This window comes from Heterodontus francisci, chromosome 20 (genome assembly GCF_036365525.1).
Source record: "Heterodontus francisci isolate sHetFra1 chromosome 20, sHetFra1.hap1, whole genome shotgun sequence".
Classification (NCBI taxonomy): domain Eukaryota; kingdom Metazoa; phylum Chordata; class Chondrichthyes; order Heterodontiformes; family Heterodontidae; genus Heterodontus; species Heterodontus francisci.
The window spans coordinates 71,389,384-71,404,433 of record NC_090390.1 but is presented as its reverse complement, the minus strand read 5'-3'; the positions used below and the strand labels follow the sequence as shown (position 1 = coordinate 71,404,433).

Here is a 15,050-nt window from a genome sequence, read left to right as displayed (position 1 = left end):
ACTGGAACAGCTTGGCTAGGAGTGCGGCAATTCTGGAGCACAGGTCTTTAGTACTATTGCTGGAATATTGTCAGGGCCCATAGTCTTTGCAGTATGCAGTGCCTTCAGTCGTTTCTTGATATCATGTGGAGTGAATCAAATTGGCTGAAGACTGGCATCTGTAAAGCTGGGGACTTCAGGAGGAGGCTGAGATGGATCATCAACCCGGCACTTCTGGCTGAAGATTGTTGCAAATGCTTCAGCCTTATCTTTTGCACTGATGTGCTGGGCTCCCCCATCATTGAGGATGGGGATATTTGTGGAGCCACCTCCTCAGAGCTTAGATCTGATCCTTTGGTAATGGGATCGCTTAGCTCTGTCTATCACATGCTGCTTATGCAGTTTGGCATGCAAGTAGCTATGGCTTGTAGCTTCACCAGGTTGACATCTCATTTTGAGGTATGCCTGGTGCTGCTCCTGGATGCCCTCCTGCACTCTTCATTGAACCAGGGTTGGTTTCCCAGCTTGATGGTAATGGTAGAGTGGAGGATATGCTGGGCCATGAGGTTACAGATTGTGGTTGAGTACAATTCTGCTGCTGATGGCCCACAGCACTTCATGGATGCCCAGTTTTGCATTGCTAGATCTGTTCAAAATCTATCCCATTTAGCACGATGATAGTGCCACACAACACGATGGAGGGTGTCCTCAATGTGAAGGCGGGACTTCTTCTCCACAAGGCCTGTGCGGCGATCACTCCTACCAATACTGTCATGGACAGATGCATCTGCAAGAGGCAGATTGGTGAGGACGAGGTCAAGTATGTTTTTCCCTTTTGTTGGTTCCCTCACCACCTGCCGCAGTCCCAGTCTGGTAGCTATGTCCTTTAGGACTCGGCCAGCTCTGTCAGTAGTGGTGCTACCGAACCACTCTTGGTGATGGACACTGAAGTCCCCCACCCAAAGTACATTCTGCGCCCTTACCACCCTCAGTGCTTCTTCCAAGTCATGATCAACATGGACGACTACTAATTCATCAGCTGAAGGATGGCGGTAGATGGTAATCAGCAGGAAGTTTCTTTGCCCATGTTTGACCTGATGCCACAAGACTTCATGGGGCCCGGAGTCGATGTTGAGTACTCCCAGGGTGACTCCCGCCCGACTGTATACCACTGTGCCGCCACCTCTGTTGGGTCTGTCCTGCTGGTGGGACAGGACATACCCAGGGATTGTGATGGCAGTGTCTGGGACATTATCTGTCAGGTATGATTCTGTGAGTACGACTATGTCAAGTTATGAAAACTAAAGGAGATGCTGCATCCCTGAGCCAATATGGCAACAATCTGAGCTTTCTTTGAAGCTGTTCAGATGGTCTAGTAATATGGAGGCCCCTGAAAGGCTCATCGAGCTGGCCATTCCTTTCATACATGCATGATCTTGAACTAATGTATCTGGTTAACACTGAACCTAAATTAAGTGAAATGTGAAGCCCAAAAGTGTGAAAGTGAAAGATGAGATACAACTACTGTATTTGATTGTTCAAGGTTTGTGATGGAATGTCCAGGAAGGTGATTGAGGCTGAGTTGGACAAGCAGATGGTGAGAAAATCATTTGGGAGATATAGGTAGTGAACTGTTTTTGAGCTCTGTGGCTGACCGGTGGACCAAAATACTTTATTCCAGTTATCCATCTTCCTAATAAACAAGGTGACTCTAACAGGGCTTCATTTTAGGGAGTTTTTATGCAATTATTTTCAGAGCCTGCACCAATAGTAAGGTAACCTGCTGACTGCCAGTATGCACTCAGAAAGCTCTGGTGTTCATTACCACTGGCAACAGGCACAGTCCTTTGCTACCTGCACCTTACTGAAAATTTTCAAATATTTTATGCACATTCCTTCATCATGGTGGGGGCGGGGGGGAGGTCTGTGTTTAATTACATTTACACTCACACTCTGCTGACTGTTGTATTGTGAACTAACACAGTAGCTGTTGTCCTATTAGGACTCTTATTTTGCTAGTCCTTTTAACTGAAGGGATATCCGTTGAGCTCTGTGGGTATGATGGAGATGAATAAAACTGAAGAGGCAGTTTAATAACAAGCATGTAATAATGTGCATTGCCTTCAAACGACATGAGAAATGATGCATTTGGTATGAACTATTAGAAAGGCAATTTAGTTATGTTCAGAATATTTGAAGCCTCATTTGGCTGGTGAGCATGGGTTTAAAAAGATAAATGGGTCACAGTTGAACAGAGGGTTAATGGAGAAAAGTGATGGGCCAGCTTTAATTCTGTCATAAAGACATAGATCAGCAGAGCTGTGGCTTGTGAAAACCTCAGCTGTTCTTTTCCCATGTTGAGATAAAAATGCATTCGGGGTGTTATAAAAATCTGTATTATTTTCACAAAACATTAAGCACAAACTGTGCCAAGTTCTGCAGTGCCGGAACCAAGTGCTCCATTTCAAGAATATGTTAACAAATCGTTTGAAATCAAATTGCGGAAAGATTATTTATTTCGGTGATCAGCACTGCTAACAATCAACTACAGTAGTTGCATGCTATTGGGTAGATAAACATGAAGTTTTGTACAATTTAGCATTGGTCAAGTAAATGAATTCTATCTGCTTCTCTTTCCACAGATGCTGCCAGACCTGCTGAGTGGTTCCAGCATTTCTTGTTTTTATTTCAGATTTCCAGCATCCGCAGTATTTTGCTTTTATTTTAATGAATTCTATTGCCAGTAGTGGTAATGGTTTATTCAGCAGAATGTTTACCTTGAACCAATTTCCTATTCTTTGTCGAATTCTCTTTCCAACATTCCTCAGTCTTCCACTGGTGCCTCATTTGACTCCTCCATGATTGCCATCAGTCTTTCTGTAGGAGTAGCTGACAGAACGTGCCAAGCTGTGCCAGGATTGTGCTCGTCCTAACAGCTTTTTTTCATTCACCCCTGAATTGGAAAAGAAGTAACAGCAAATTCATCCACAGGGAGAACTCTTCTCTCTTCTTCAAATAACATCTGATTCTATTTATGTGGCATCTTCTTGCCTCAAATGAATCTTGTGGGATTTGAAAAGTGGGCGGGTAGGCTAGATTAGCTTAAGTTATGATCATAATCTATTGGCACGAGGCTTGAACTCATAATGTTGTGGCCAAGACTGCTAACAATTGAATTAAGGTAATACACGGAGCTAAGTTCACCCAATGACGCCCAGTAGAAAACCCAGGGCAATGGCAAAAGTGCTATTTATGCTTTCTCGGTTTTCCGTTGCTCTGCTAAAGTTATGGTGGATGAGCAAGAGAACCCTTGTGGAAATTCATCTCTTTGGTTCTTTGCAATTCTTTGCATTGGGCGGTAGCTGTGCAAGAATTGTGCAGAATAACTGTATGCTACTTTACAGTTCTTATTGCAGGAATGTTTGCTTCACTATTAACATTACAGTGTGCTTCTCAATGGAAGTAGTCATTTTGATGCAAATAACTCTGATGGCAAATAGGAATCATCATGTCAAATGGTACTCAGTATGATTATGTATCATAACATAATAATTCATGTCATGTACCACAGAATTACACATCATTCATGCTAGAATTACTGGTTAACGTATGTCGCATCAACCCTAACAAACTCCGTGTTAATAAACTGCAAATTTGATAAACCCTAACAGTAGCAGAGGTCTGCCTCTAAGTTTAAAGTAGGATATTCAATCTCTCAGTTCTGTCAATATTCATTAATCACGTGAACTTTGTTGATGTCACCCACTTGCATGGATTACTGCTTTGTAACTCACTTCCAAGCATATATTATTTTATTTGGGTACCACACAGCATGCTTACTTTAATATGTGGTGCGTGTTCTTGACATTTGACCTAGAGGCAATTTGATGTAACCTTTCATTGAATAAGCTGTGTATCTTACCAAAGAGGTAGAAATCAGCCAGCATTTATAAAAGATAAAGTGTAGACTGCAAGAAAGCAGCTAATCAGTTAGCGAGAGACAGTGAACAGAAAATGCAGTCGGAAATTGTGGCCTGAATTTTATGAGGGCGCCGCAAATTGCGGCAGCACTCTTTGAAGTTGGCGGTCCGCCCACGCGGAACCGCCATTGCTGAGCTCTTACAATATTTCACACAGGAGCTCATTTAAATGGAGAGGGCATGACGGCGGCCCCTGATGACATAGAGGGGGTGACTGCTCCATCCCCAGCAATGGTGCCATTTTTAAAGGGCTTCAATCCCTGACAGATTATTTAAATTTTTAAAGCCACCATCACCTTTTACTTGAATAAAAGCAGTTCATTACACATCAAAGCCCCTCTTCCATTCCCCCCAATGATGAAACAATATATTTATTTCCCTCTCCCCCGTGAAAAACCATTTTCGCCGGTCCCCACCTTTCAGCCCCAAACTTTGCACTCTTTGCTCTTCAACCCCTTCCCACCATTCACTCAGCCAATTGAATCAGTTTTCACTACTGCCCCCCAACCCCCCCCCACTCCCCTCTGCTCCCTCCCTGAGAATTTCACTGATCCCCCCTTCCCACCAGTGTCACGCCTTGGATGTCCGTGTGGATATCCGAAGGCACAGGAACTCCAGCAGGTCAGCCAGAATATTGGCGTGGGACGGCCGTCGGGCCCAGGTAAGTTTATTTGTATGTTTTTAAATTAATTTTAATATTAAAATGAAGGCCTCGCTGCACCAAGGCCTCACCACTGTCGGTAAAATACGGTGGGGCCTTCTCGGCATTGGGGTTCGTGGCAGGCCTCTCCCGGAAGAATTTTCCGGGGCCCCCGCCACAATCCTTGATGTTGGAGCGCTAGTAGAATTCAGCCCTATGTATTTGTGTGTGCGAATGTATGTCTGATGTGTGTGTGTGTGTGTGTGTGTGCGCGCCTGTATCTGTGCCTATGTGGATGTGTCTGTGTATATATGTATGATTGTATGTTGGAGGGGGACTGCAAGTTTCCAGGGCAGTAAACCATTGCTTGTTCTTTTGTCTGTTTAAAGAGGAAAAGATACTCTTGCTATTGGCGGGCACCAGGCGGGTGATGGACAAAGCACAGTCACAGCAGGTACTCAGGAATGTGTGTCTGGGCATTATGGTCTGAGATTGGGGCTGGAAGTTCTGGAATTGGACACAGTTGGTGGGTGGGGTTTCAGGATAGGGGCCGGGTGTTTATTGTATATTAATTGTGTTTAATTGTATGCAGGTGATGGGCATTAACTAGGGATTCACTTGGCCCCTATAAATGAACACAGATTGAAACAGTGGTGATTGGGGTTAGGAGGTGCTTTGTTGTAATGTGTAACTCTAAATAAATGCTTATAAACAGTGTGTAAAGCTTGGCTCCAGTTCTATCCTTCACCAACTGGCTTTCTGGTTTACTACATCGAGGGGTCCAGGGATTGTATCTAGGATCGGGACCGAGGGTCTAGGATGGGGACCAGGGGACTGGGTTTGGAGCCAGCTATCTGAGATTGGAGCCCAGGGTCCTGGATTGGGACTGGTATTTTTAAACTCATACCCTCAGTCATGCTGGATGGCAGAAATGCAGCAGTGTTCTTTGTGTTCATCGTTGTCAGGGTGAAAATGGCAGGACGCATGTTGTATCACGTCACAGAGGGAATTTATGAAAGCGATAAAATTCTAGCATATTTATGTGGGTGTATTGTACACCTGATGTCACCTCCAGTGTAAAACCTGGAAAAGGTGTCGGGGCGGGACGATTTATCACCAGACTTCCCTCCGTGCTCCCCCCCAGCTTAGGAATGACCTGTGACGTAAAATAATTCAATATTGGGTGGGTGGGGTAAGGGCAACATTTCAAGATATGGCAAAAGATAAAATGCCCTCAGCTACATAAATAGGATAGAATGTGGTACATCTAAATCCCTGCTGAAATTTAACAACTGAAATGGAAGTAATTTAATCAGCTTCTAATATTCCAGTTTCAATACACAGGGCCCCATGGGATCAACTGTGATTAATATGTAGCTCTACTCCGACTGTATTTCGTTGACTGATGTTCCCTTTAAACAATATGCTATCAGATTGAAGTGATTAAGGATCAATCAGTCCTTAAAATATATATTAGGCTTGCAGGTCTTGAGATGCACCTGTCACCGATCTGCATTATAATTGTTGACAGCTGGGACCTCAGAGAGACAAACTAAACTTCTCGCTGACATGCTGGTCCTGAGAGATTAGCTGGTACAGTATGCAGCATTTTGTTATGGGTTACGTGACACTGGGAACTGTCCACGTCCGCTGTTTGTTCTTGTAAACAAGGGAATGCACATTCTGTTCTTTCCTTTCTTGTAGATGGGAACTTACATGTTGTAAATATGTAACCTCATAACAGGGCTTGGGAATGACATCCTGCACAAACTATGAGGAAAAAGAATGAAAAGCAAACGAATGGACAGAACTATAAAAGTTTAATTCAAGATGTATGGAAGCCTGTTTTTTTTTGGCTGAGATTTAAGTGCACACTCAGACAGATTTTTTTCCCTCTGTCCAAACATGTCTCTTCCTCTGACAGTTAGTTCTATGATCAGGATCTTCTGGGAGAAATTCCGAGAAAACATTCCAATTTTCATATGAACTGGAATGGACAGCATATTGCTCGTTAGGATTTATTACTGCACTGAATTAAAGCAAAAGGCACCTGAAGGTTTTTAGCTGAATGGTCAATGGGTTTGAGTCACTAAAATATATAACCTCCCCCCTGCCCCCACCATCACTAACTTTCTAACTGTCGCGCAATCAAGAAATGCTCAGTGACATAAAACAATAAACAATTTAATCCATTTATATGACATTGTCAGAAGCAGCTGGATTTGACTTTAATGCATTCCCAAATGTTAAAATGACTGAAGAAAGGGTTGCATAATTCAATAATGTGGTCACTTAATGTTTATTAGACCTGCTGCTGAGGAAACAGTGCACATTTAAATCTATCAATAACATGCTTGGAAGGCTTCTAAGGACCACAATCATTTTCTTTATTGCGGGAGTAGTTATTTTATATTATTGCTCCATCTTTGCTCTGGTTCTATTATTTACTCTAGCTGAGAGGGGAGGTAGGTCATTGGGGCTACGCACCCTCTGCATTGTAAATGGAAACGCTTTCCATGCACAGTTCACAAGCGGAGATTAAAAAATGGTAGAAAGTCATGTGTTTAGGGCCTGTGCCAATGGCACTTCATTTATTGCCATGTCTCCATCCTGTTTTATTTGCTTTTAATAAAAATCAGTGTCCGAAGGTGGCTTTGATTTTTCAAAAGCAGCAAAATTATTTGCAGCAGATTGTTTTAAAATCACCAGAAGGGACTGTTAATCTTTGCACCTCCTCTCCAGTGTTGCAGAGAAGCTTTGGGCAGGAAGGCAGAGCTGTTTGCTCTTTCGAAAGCAGTAAGTGTTTATGCGTCACACAATTTAAAATCCTGTTTTTAACTCAGTTCACCAGATGGGAATGGAGGGTAGAGCAGAGTTAAAATCAGATTGCTGGCACTTACTGCTCTGCCCCTACTCTGAGCCGGCCCACCACCATTTTGCCCAGGGCAATCGGAAGGGTAGCCTAGATGCCTTCCTGTATCAAGTGGGAGCCCCATTAAAGTATGCAACTCAGGGTCCCAATGCAATTTTGAGGTACAAGTGGACACTCGGCACAGTTGTACCAGGCTGTGAGCAGGCTAAACATTGGCTCTTAAAGGAACCATTTCTAAAATAGACTCAGAAATGTTTTGCGTTATGTTTTTGTGGAGCTTTTGTGGAGCTGGAAGGATGTTGCAGTAGGAGGTTATAAGCTGTAGCAGGCGAACGTTTCGGGGCACACAGCTTGTAGATGGAATGCAAATGAGGGCCAAGCGTCTAAATGGCTCAGGCATCCCGGAGAATGGGTGGGTGGTGAGTACGCTCTACCTGTTGCCCGCCCGTTCTCTGCTGGCAGTGACCTTCAACTCTGCTGTGCCGATACAGAATGGCTTGGGAGTGGCAGTGTCAGACACAGACACAGACAGAAACTTGCATTATTAGTGATATATCATTGGGTCTATTTTAATGGATCAAAACGTCTAGCGTCACCAAATAAGAATCAGCACAAGTGGACTTTTACGGGCGCCACTAATATCATAAATAAACAAGTGGTCCAATTAAACTATGATGTTTAATTTAAGCAACAAAACCAAAAGTAACCTTATTGTGATGGAAACCACACCTGCCAAATGGAAACATATTAATTTCATCATATGGAACACTACTTGAACTTTTACTGGACATTGAACATAACTTGTTTCAAAGGATCACAGAGCTGAACAGCTAAAACATAGAGTCATAGAGTCGTACAGCATAGAAACAGGCCCGTCGGCTCAACGCGACCATGCCGACCATAATGCCTATCTATACTAATCCCACCTGCCTGCATTAATTCCATATCCCTCATTCAAGTACCTGTCCAGATGCCTCTTAAATGTCGCTACTGTTCCTGCCTCCACCACCTCCTCAGGCAGCTCATTCCAGATAACCACTACTCTTTGTGTGAAAAATTTACCCCTTTAATCCCCTTTAAACCTCCTCCCTCTCACCTTAAATCTATGCCCTCTAGTTTTAGTCACCCCTACCATGGGAAACAGACTCTGGCTATCTACCCTATCTATGCCTCTCATAATTTTATATACCTCTATCATGTCCCCCCTCAGCCTCCTTTGCTCCAGGGAAAACAGATCCAGCCTATCCAATCTCTCTTTATAACTCAAGCCCTCCAAACCAGGCAACATCCTTGTGAATCTTTTCTGCACCCTCTCTAACTTAATCACATCTTTCCTGTAGTGCGGCGACCAGAACTGCACACAGTACTCCAAATGTGGCCTAACCAACGTTATGTACAACTGTAACATGATGTCCCAACTCTTGTACTCAATGCCTCGGCCAATGAAGGCAAGCATGCCATATGCCTTCTTCACCACCCTATCTATCTGTGTTGCCACTTTCAGGGAACTATGCACTTGCACCCCAAAGTCTCTCTGCTCAAGAACACTCCCCAGGGCCCTGCCATTCACTGTATATGTCCTGCCCTGGTTTAACTTCCCAAAATGCATCACTTCACACTTGTCTGCGTTAAATTCCATTTGCCAATCCTTTGCCTACTTTCCCAGTTGATCTATATCCTGTTGTAACCTTAAACAACCTTCTTCGCTGTCCACTATACGACCAATTTTGGTGTCATCTGCAAACTTACTAATCATGCCCCCTACATTCACATCCAAGTCATTAATATATATGACAAACAACAGAGGGCCCAACACCGATCCCTGCGGCACACCACTGGTCACCGGCCTCCAATCTGAAAAACAACCCTCCACTACCACCCTCTGCGTCCTATCACCAAGCCAATTTTGTATCCAATTGGCTAGCTCACCCTGGATCCCATGTGTTGGAACCTTCTGGACCAGCCTACCATGTGGGACCTTGTCAAAGGCCTTGCTAAAGTCCATGTAGACAACGTCCATCACCCTGCCCTCGTCAATCCGCTTGGGCACCTCCTCGAAAAACTCAATCAAATTCTTGAGGCATGATTTCCCACACACAAAGCCATGCTGACTATCCCCAATCAGACCATGCCTTTCCAGATGCATATAAATCCTGTCTCTCAGAATTCCTTCCAATAACTTTCCCACCAATGATGTAAGGCATACTGGCCTGTAGTTCCCTGGCTTATCCCTGCTGCAATAAAGGCACAACATTAGCTATCCTCCAGTCTTCCGTTACCTGACCCGTGGCTAACGATGAAACAAAATTCTCTGCCAGGGCCCCAGCAATCTCCTCCCTTGCTTCTCATAGCATCCTAGGATACACCTGGTCAGGCCCTGGGGATTTATCCACCTTAATGTGCTTCAAAACCTCCAACACTTCTTCCTTTGTCATGTTGATATGCTCCAGGATATCGGTGTTCCCTCCCTTGAACTCACTAGCTTCCATGACCTTCTCCACTGTAAATATGGATGAGAAATATTCATTTAAGACCTCGCCCATTTCCCGTGGCTCCACACATAGATTGCCACACTGATCCTTAAGGGGACCTACTCTCTCCCGACCTACCCTTTTACTCTTAATATACTTATAGAATCTTTCAGGATTCCCCTTTATCTTATCTGCCAGGGAAATCTCATGCCCCTTTTTGCCCTCCTAATTTCCTTCTTAAGTGTAGTCCTACATCCCCTATACTCCTTGAGGGACTCGCTCAATCCCAGCTGCCTATACCTGACATATGCCTCCTTCTTTGTCCTGACCAGACCCTCAATAACCCTCGTCAACCAAAGTTCCTTAAACTTGTCAGCCTTGCCCTTCCATCTAACAGGAACATGCGGCCCTGAACTCTTCCTATCTCACTTTTATAAGCCTCCCACTTAACAGACTTCCCTTTACCTGTAAACAGCCTCTCGCATTCAACTTTTGAGAGTTCCTGTCTGATGCCATCGAAATTAGCCTTCCCCCAATTTCGAACTTCAACCTGAGGACCAGTCCTTTCCTTTTCCATAACGATCTTGAAGCTAATAGAGTTATAGTCACTGGTCCCAAAGTGCTCCCCCACTGACACCTCAACCACCTGCCCATCCTCATTTCCTAAGAGGAGGTCAAGTGTAGCCCCTTCTCTAGTAGGGCCATCCACATACTGCTTCAGAAAACTATCCTGGACACACTTAACAAATTCTTCCCCATCTAATCCCTTAGTACTAAGGCAGTCCCAGTCAATATTAGGGAAGTTAAAATCACCTACTATTACAACCCTATAATTCCTACACCTATCTGTGATTTCCCTACATATGTGCTCCTCCACTTCCCTCTGACTATTGGGGGGCCTATAGTATAATCCCATCAAAGTGATCACCCCATTCTTATTTCTAAGTTCTACCCATATGGCCTCACTGGACATTCCCCCTGGGATATCCTCCCTAAGTACTGCCTTGATGTCCTCCCTAATCAATAGTGCAACTCCCCCTCCTCTCTTACCTCCAACTTTGTCACGACGAAAGCATTGGCACCCCGGAACATTGAGCTGCCAGTCCTGCCCATCCCTCAACCAAGTTTCCATAATAGCAATAATATCACAATCCCATGTACCGATCCATGCTCTGAGTTCATCTGCCTTACCTGTAAGGCTTCTTGCATTAAAGTAAATGCAGTTTAGCCTACCAGATCTTCCATGCTCCCTGTCCTGCCCCTGCCCGGCCTGCCTACTGGACTTGCTTGCTTTAACCTCTACATTTGCCTCAACTATCTCATCGGAGAGACGACCACTTTGGGTCCCATCCCCCCCTGCAAGACTAGTTTAAAACCTCCCGAGTAGTACTAGCAAACCTCCCCGCAAAGATATTGGTCCCCGTCCAGTTTAGGTGCAACCCGTCCTTCTTGTACAGGTCACCTCTGCACCAGAAGAGATCCCAATGATCCAAGTAGCTGAAGCCCTCCCGCCTACACCAGCTCTTCAGCCACGCATTCATTTGCCTAATCCTCCTATTCCTACCCTCACTAGCACGTGGCACAGGGAGTAATCCTGAGATTACAACCCTAGAGGTCCTGCTTTTTAACCTTCTGCCTAACTCCCTATATTCACTTTGCAGGACCTCATCTCTCTTCCTGTCTATGTCGTTAGTACCAATATGGACCATGACCTCTGGCTGCTCACCCTCCCCTTTCAGAATGTCCTGCAGCTGCTCCGAGACATCCTTGACCCTAGCACCAGGGAGGCAACATACCATCCTGGAGTCTCGTTTGTGGCCACAGAAACGCCTATCTGCGCCCTTTACAATAGAATCCCCTATCACTATCGCTCTTCCAACCCTTTTCCTTCCCTGCTGTGCAGCAGAGCCCTCCATGGTGCCACGAACTTGGCTGTTGCTGCTTTCCCCTGGGAGGTCATCCCCCCAAACAGTATCCAAAGCAGTATCTGTTTGAGAGGGGGATGGCCACAGGGGACTCCTGCACTACCTGCCTGTGCCTACTACTCTGTCTGGTTGTCACCCATCTCTTTTCTGCCTGTGCAGCCATTACCTGCGGTGTGACCACCTCTCTAAATGTCCTATCCACAACATCCTCAGCATCGTGGATGCTCCACAGTGAATCCACCCGCAGCTCCAGCTCCATAATGCGGGTAGCCAGTAGCTGCAGATGGATACACTTCCTGCACACATGGTCGTCAGGGACACTGGAAGTGTGGACAGTGGTTCACCAGTTACTGGTGCTGCAGAGGTACCGGAATGAAATATAAAAAATGGCCCATGAGATTACAATGTCTGTACATGTCGGTATATGAAAAACCAAAGCCTGTACAAGACAGCAGTTTGACTGGCCAAAATGCCACAAAGATGTGGTGGAGTACTGTATGAATTGCCACATGTGCCAGGTTGAGGGAAAACCCCAACCTGCAGTGAAATCTGCACCCCGTATTCCTGTATTGCCTTTGGGAAACCCTCCAGCAGAGGGCTGGTGAATTGTAAGGGACCCCTGCCGAGAACAAAAGGAGACAGACAGGCACAGGGCTGGCAAAACGTTAGAGAGGAAAGGGGAAAAGGGGACAAAGAGGACAGGTTAATAGAGGTCCGGGAGCATTCCCAAAGAAAAACCCCTACTGTCTGGTCAGCCAACCCCAAAGTGTTTGAAAAACTAGACCACATCCTCCTATGTAAATGCAGACACCAGAAGCACCCCACCAGCATTTCTAACAGCATTTACAGAAACCTGCAGGGACAAAGAAAGTCCTTAAGAGGGCAGAAAAACCTTGAGGATGATGCTTCACCTAGTCGAAGTGCCACAGGGATGTGCAATAAAATCTGGACAAACACCTGCAAGCAGGAGTATCCCAAAGGACAAAGGGAAGATTAGCAAATAACCCAACCCCACAGTCAGGAGAAAAGGGAACCAACAATACCCCAAAGTGAACAGCACTTGCATGACTCACCAGAGCACTGAAAGTGAGGTCAGAGTGGATCCACACACTGTTGACTTCCATGATCAGAGCTCCAGACCAGGGCTAATTAAGTCTAACTATTCCCCTGCAGACCCCAACAGGAACAAAGGCACCTTAAACAATCATGGAAATGTGCAAACTTTACACCTCCCCAAAAATCACATGTTTATTGCGATGCCCATTCCCAACGTATTGCAGGCTGATAGTGTTGAAACTTTAAACCCCTTGGGCAACACATTGCTATTTCAGGCCCACCTCCAGGAAAAGGGGAAGTTTAAAGCAGCCTTGCTACAAAGGAAAAACAGGCTGAAACAATTTTTAAGATTTCTGAATGAATGAGAACGAATAAGAGAAATGCATATGTGCTTTCCTATATTGTCTCTTTCTTCTAAGTTATAATGAAATGCTCCCCTAATGTTGCATTTCGTTCGGCAAGAGGTGGAGGTGCGATGGAAACCACACCTGCCAAATGGAAACATATTAATTTCATCATATGGAACACTACTTGAACTTTTACTGGACATTGAACATAACTTGTTTCAAAGGGTCACAGAGCTGAACAGCTAAAACATGGTTGCACATTGCATTCTGAGAGACAGTTGAATAGAGAGACAATGGAAGTGCTCACTGATTCAATTAACAAGATTGGTCTGGGTAACAGTAGTGATTCACATCTTGTCTGTGTAAGACCCAGAAGATGTTGTTTCAAACAAAGAGCTGGTCACCTGACTTATCTGCTGTCCAGACTGGGAACTGTTTGAATTGTGCCTCACAGAAAGGTTTGGGACAGACTGCAATTTGAAGACCAAAGAGAAGGAATGTACCTCTCTCTCTCTCTTTCTCTCTCTCAAGAAAAATCCCAGGGACCCATAGAAGCAGCTTAAGCCTCAAGACAGAGAACCTCTTCACCCTTCTGGTGCCAGGGAAACAAGTTTGAAAGTATGCACTGGGCCCCAGTGAGAACTGCAAGACTTCAACTCCAATCAAGGACTTTACAGCAAAACTAAAGACTGAAGGACTGAAGGTAACTTAATTCCATTTACTACTCCAACCCCTCCCTGTTATTCTTTTGTCCCATCTATCTATTTGAACTATTTGTGTGTGTGTTCATCTCGTATGCATGCTAGCATGGTTGCGTCGCATATTTTAGTAATTTTAACTGAGTTAGAGTGATAAGGTTAATAAACTTATATCTTTCTTGTTTAAACCGAAGGAAACCTGTCTGGTTGGTTCATTTACAATTACGATTAGAGAGCAGTGAGCAAGGACTCACTGAGGGGAAGCTAAAAATACTGTGTTTTAAAAAATTAAACCCTGTTACAGCCAAACCAGGCAAGGGGTGAGAGGGGAGCCTGAGACCCCTTCCTCACCCGGTCATAACATTATCAATGAAATTACAATATTATGTGTGACTGAAAGACTCTCCGCCCTGCGCTCCTCACCAGTGTCAGTAATGCTTTATTTCACTATGAAGTTGTGGGCCTTTAAAATCTGCTGGATTTTTCTTTTAAAGGAGCCTTAATGGTGATATTTTCTCTTGAAGTATTGCAAACCAGAAATAGCACTGGACTACAGATGGTCTTTAGTTTTTGATGTAAGATGAGAATGATCCTGGTGTCTTTGTAACTTTTATTTGAATGACAAAGGTTTCTGAAATTTCAACTCGAGTAACTCAGTCTGTATGATTGGAGGAAATCCCGCAACGTATCTCTGGGTGCAGGAGCAACTTGTCTCTATCAAATCTCCGGGGGGGGTGGGGAACAGAGGTCAGGACTGTTTGTGAGTCCTGAACCCACCCCTGGAGTGGAAGCAATCACTCACCAAGATGGCAACTTAATGATCTGGAGACAGGCTCTCTGTCCAATTAAGGATGGCGGGCAGGACTCAAAGCTGGAGGGCCAGTCAGAGAGGAGCAGCAGGCTGTAAAGGAAGGTAAGTAATAGAGAAGGCGCTTCAAAATTGGAACTGTTTCCAATGGCTGAAGGGTTGATAACTAGAGGGCACAGATTTAAGGTGATTGACAAAAGGGCCAGAGGTGACATGAGCAAAAACCTTTTTTACGCAATGAGTGTTTAGGTTTAGAAATGCTTGATAGGGTGAT

General features: G+C 44.7%; 1 long non-coding RNA gene across 1 annotated transcript in view; it reads left to right on the top strand.

Annotated features, from left to right (window-relative positions):
• The window catches only part of LOC137380966 (uncharacterized), a 71,473-nt gene that overhangs the window by 36,013 nt on the left and 20,410 nt on the right, over window positions 1-15,050 (top strand). Inside the window, exon 2 of the long non-coding RNA XR_010977097.1 lies at window positions 13,802-13,973. This is a non-coding gene — a long non-coding RNA (uncharacterized lncRNA). The remainder of the gene's footprint in view (window positions 1-13,801; window positions 13,974-15,050) is intronic.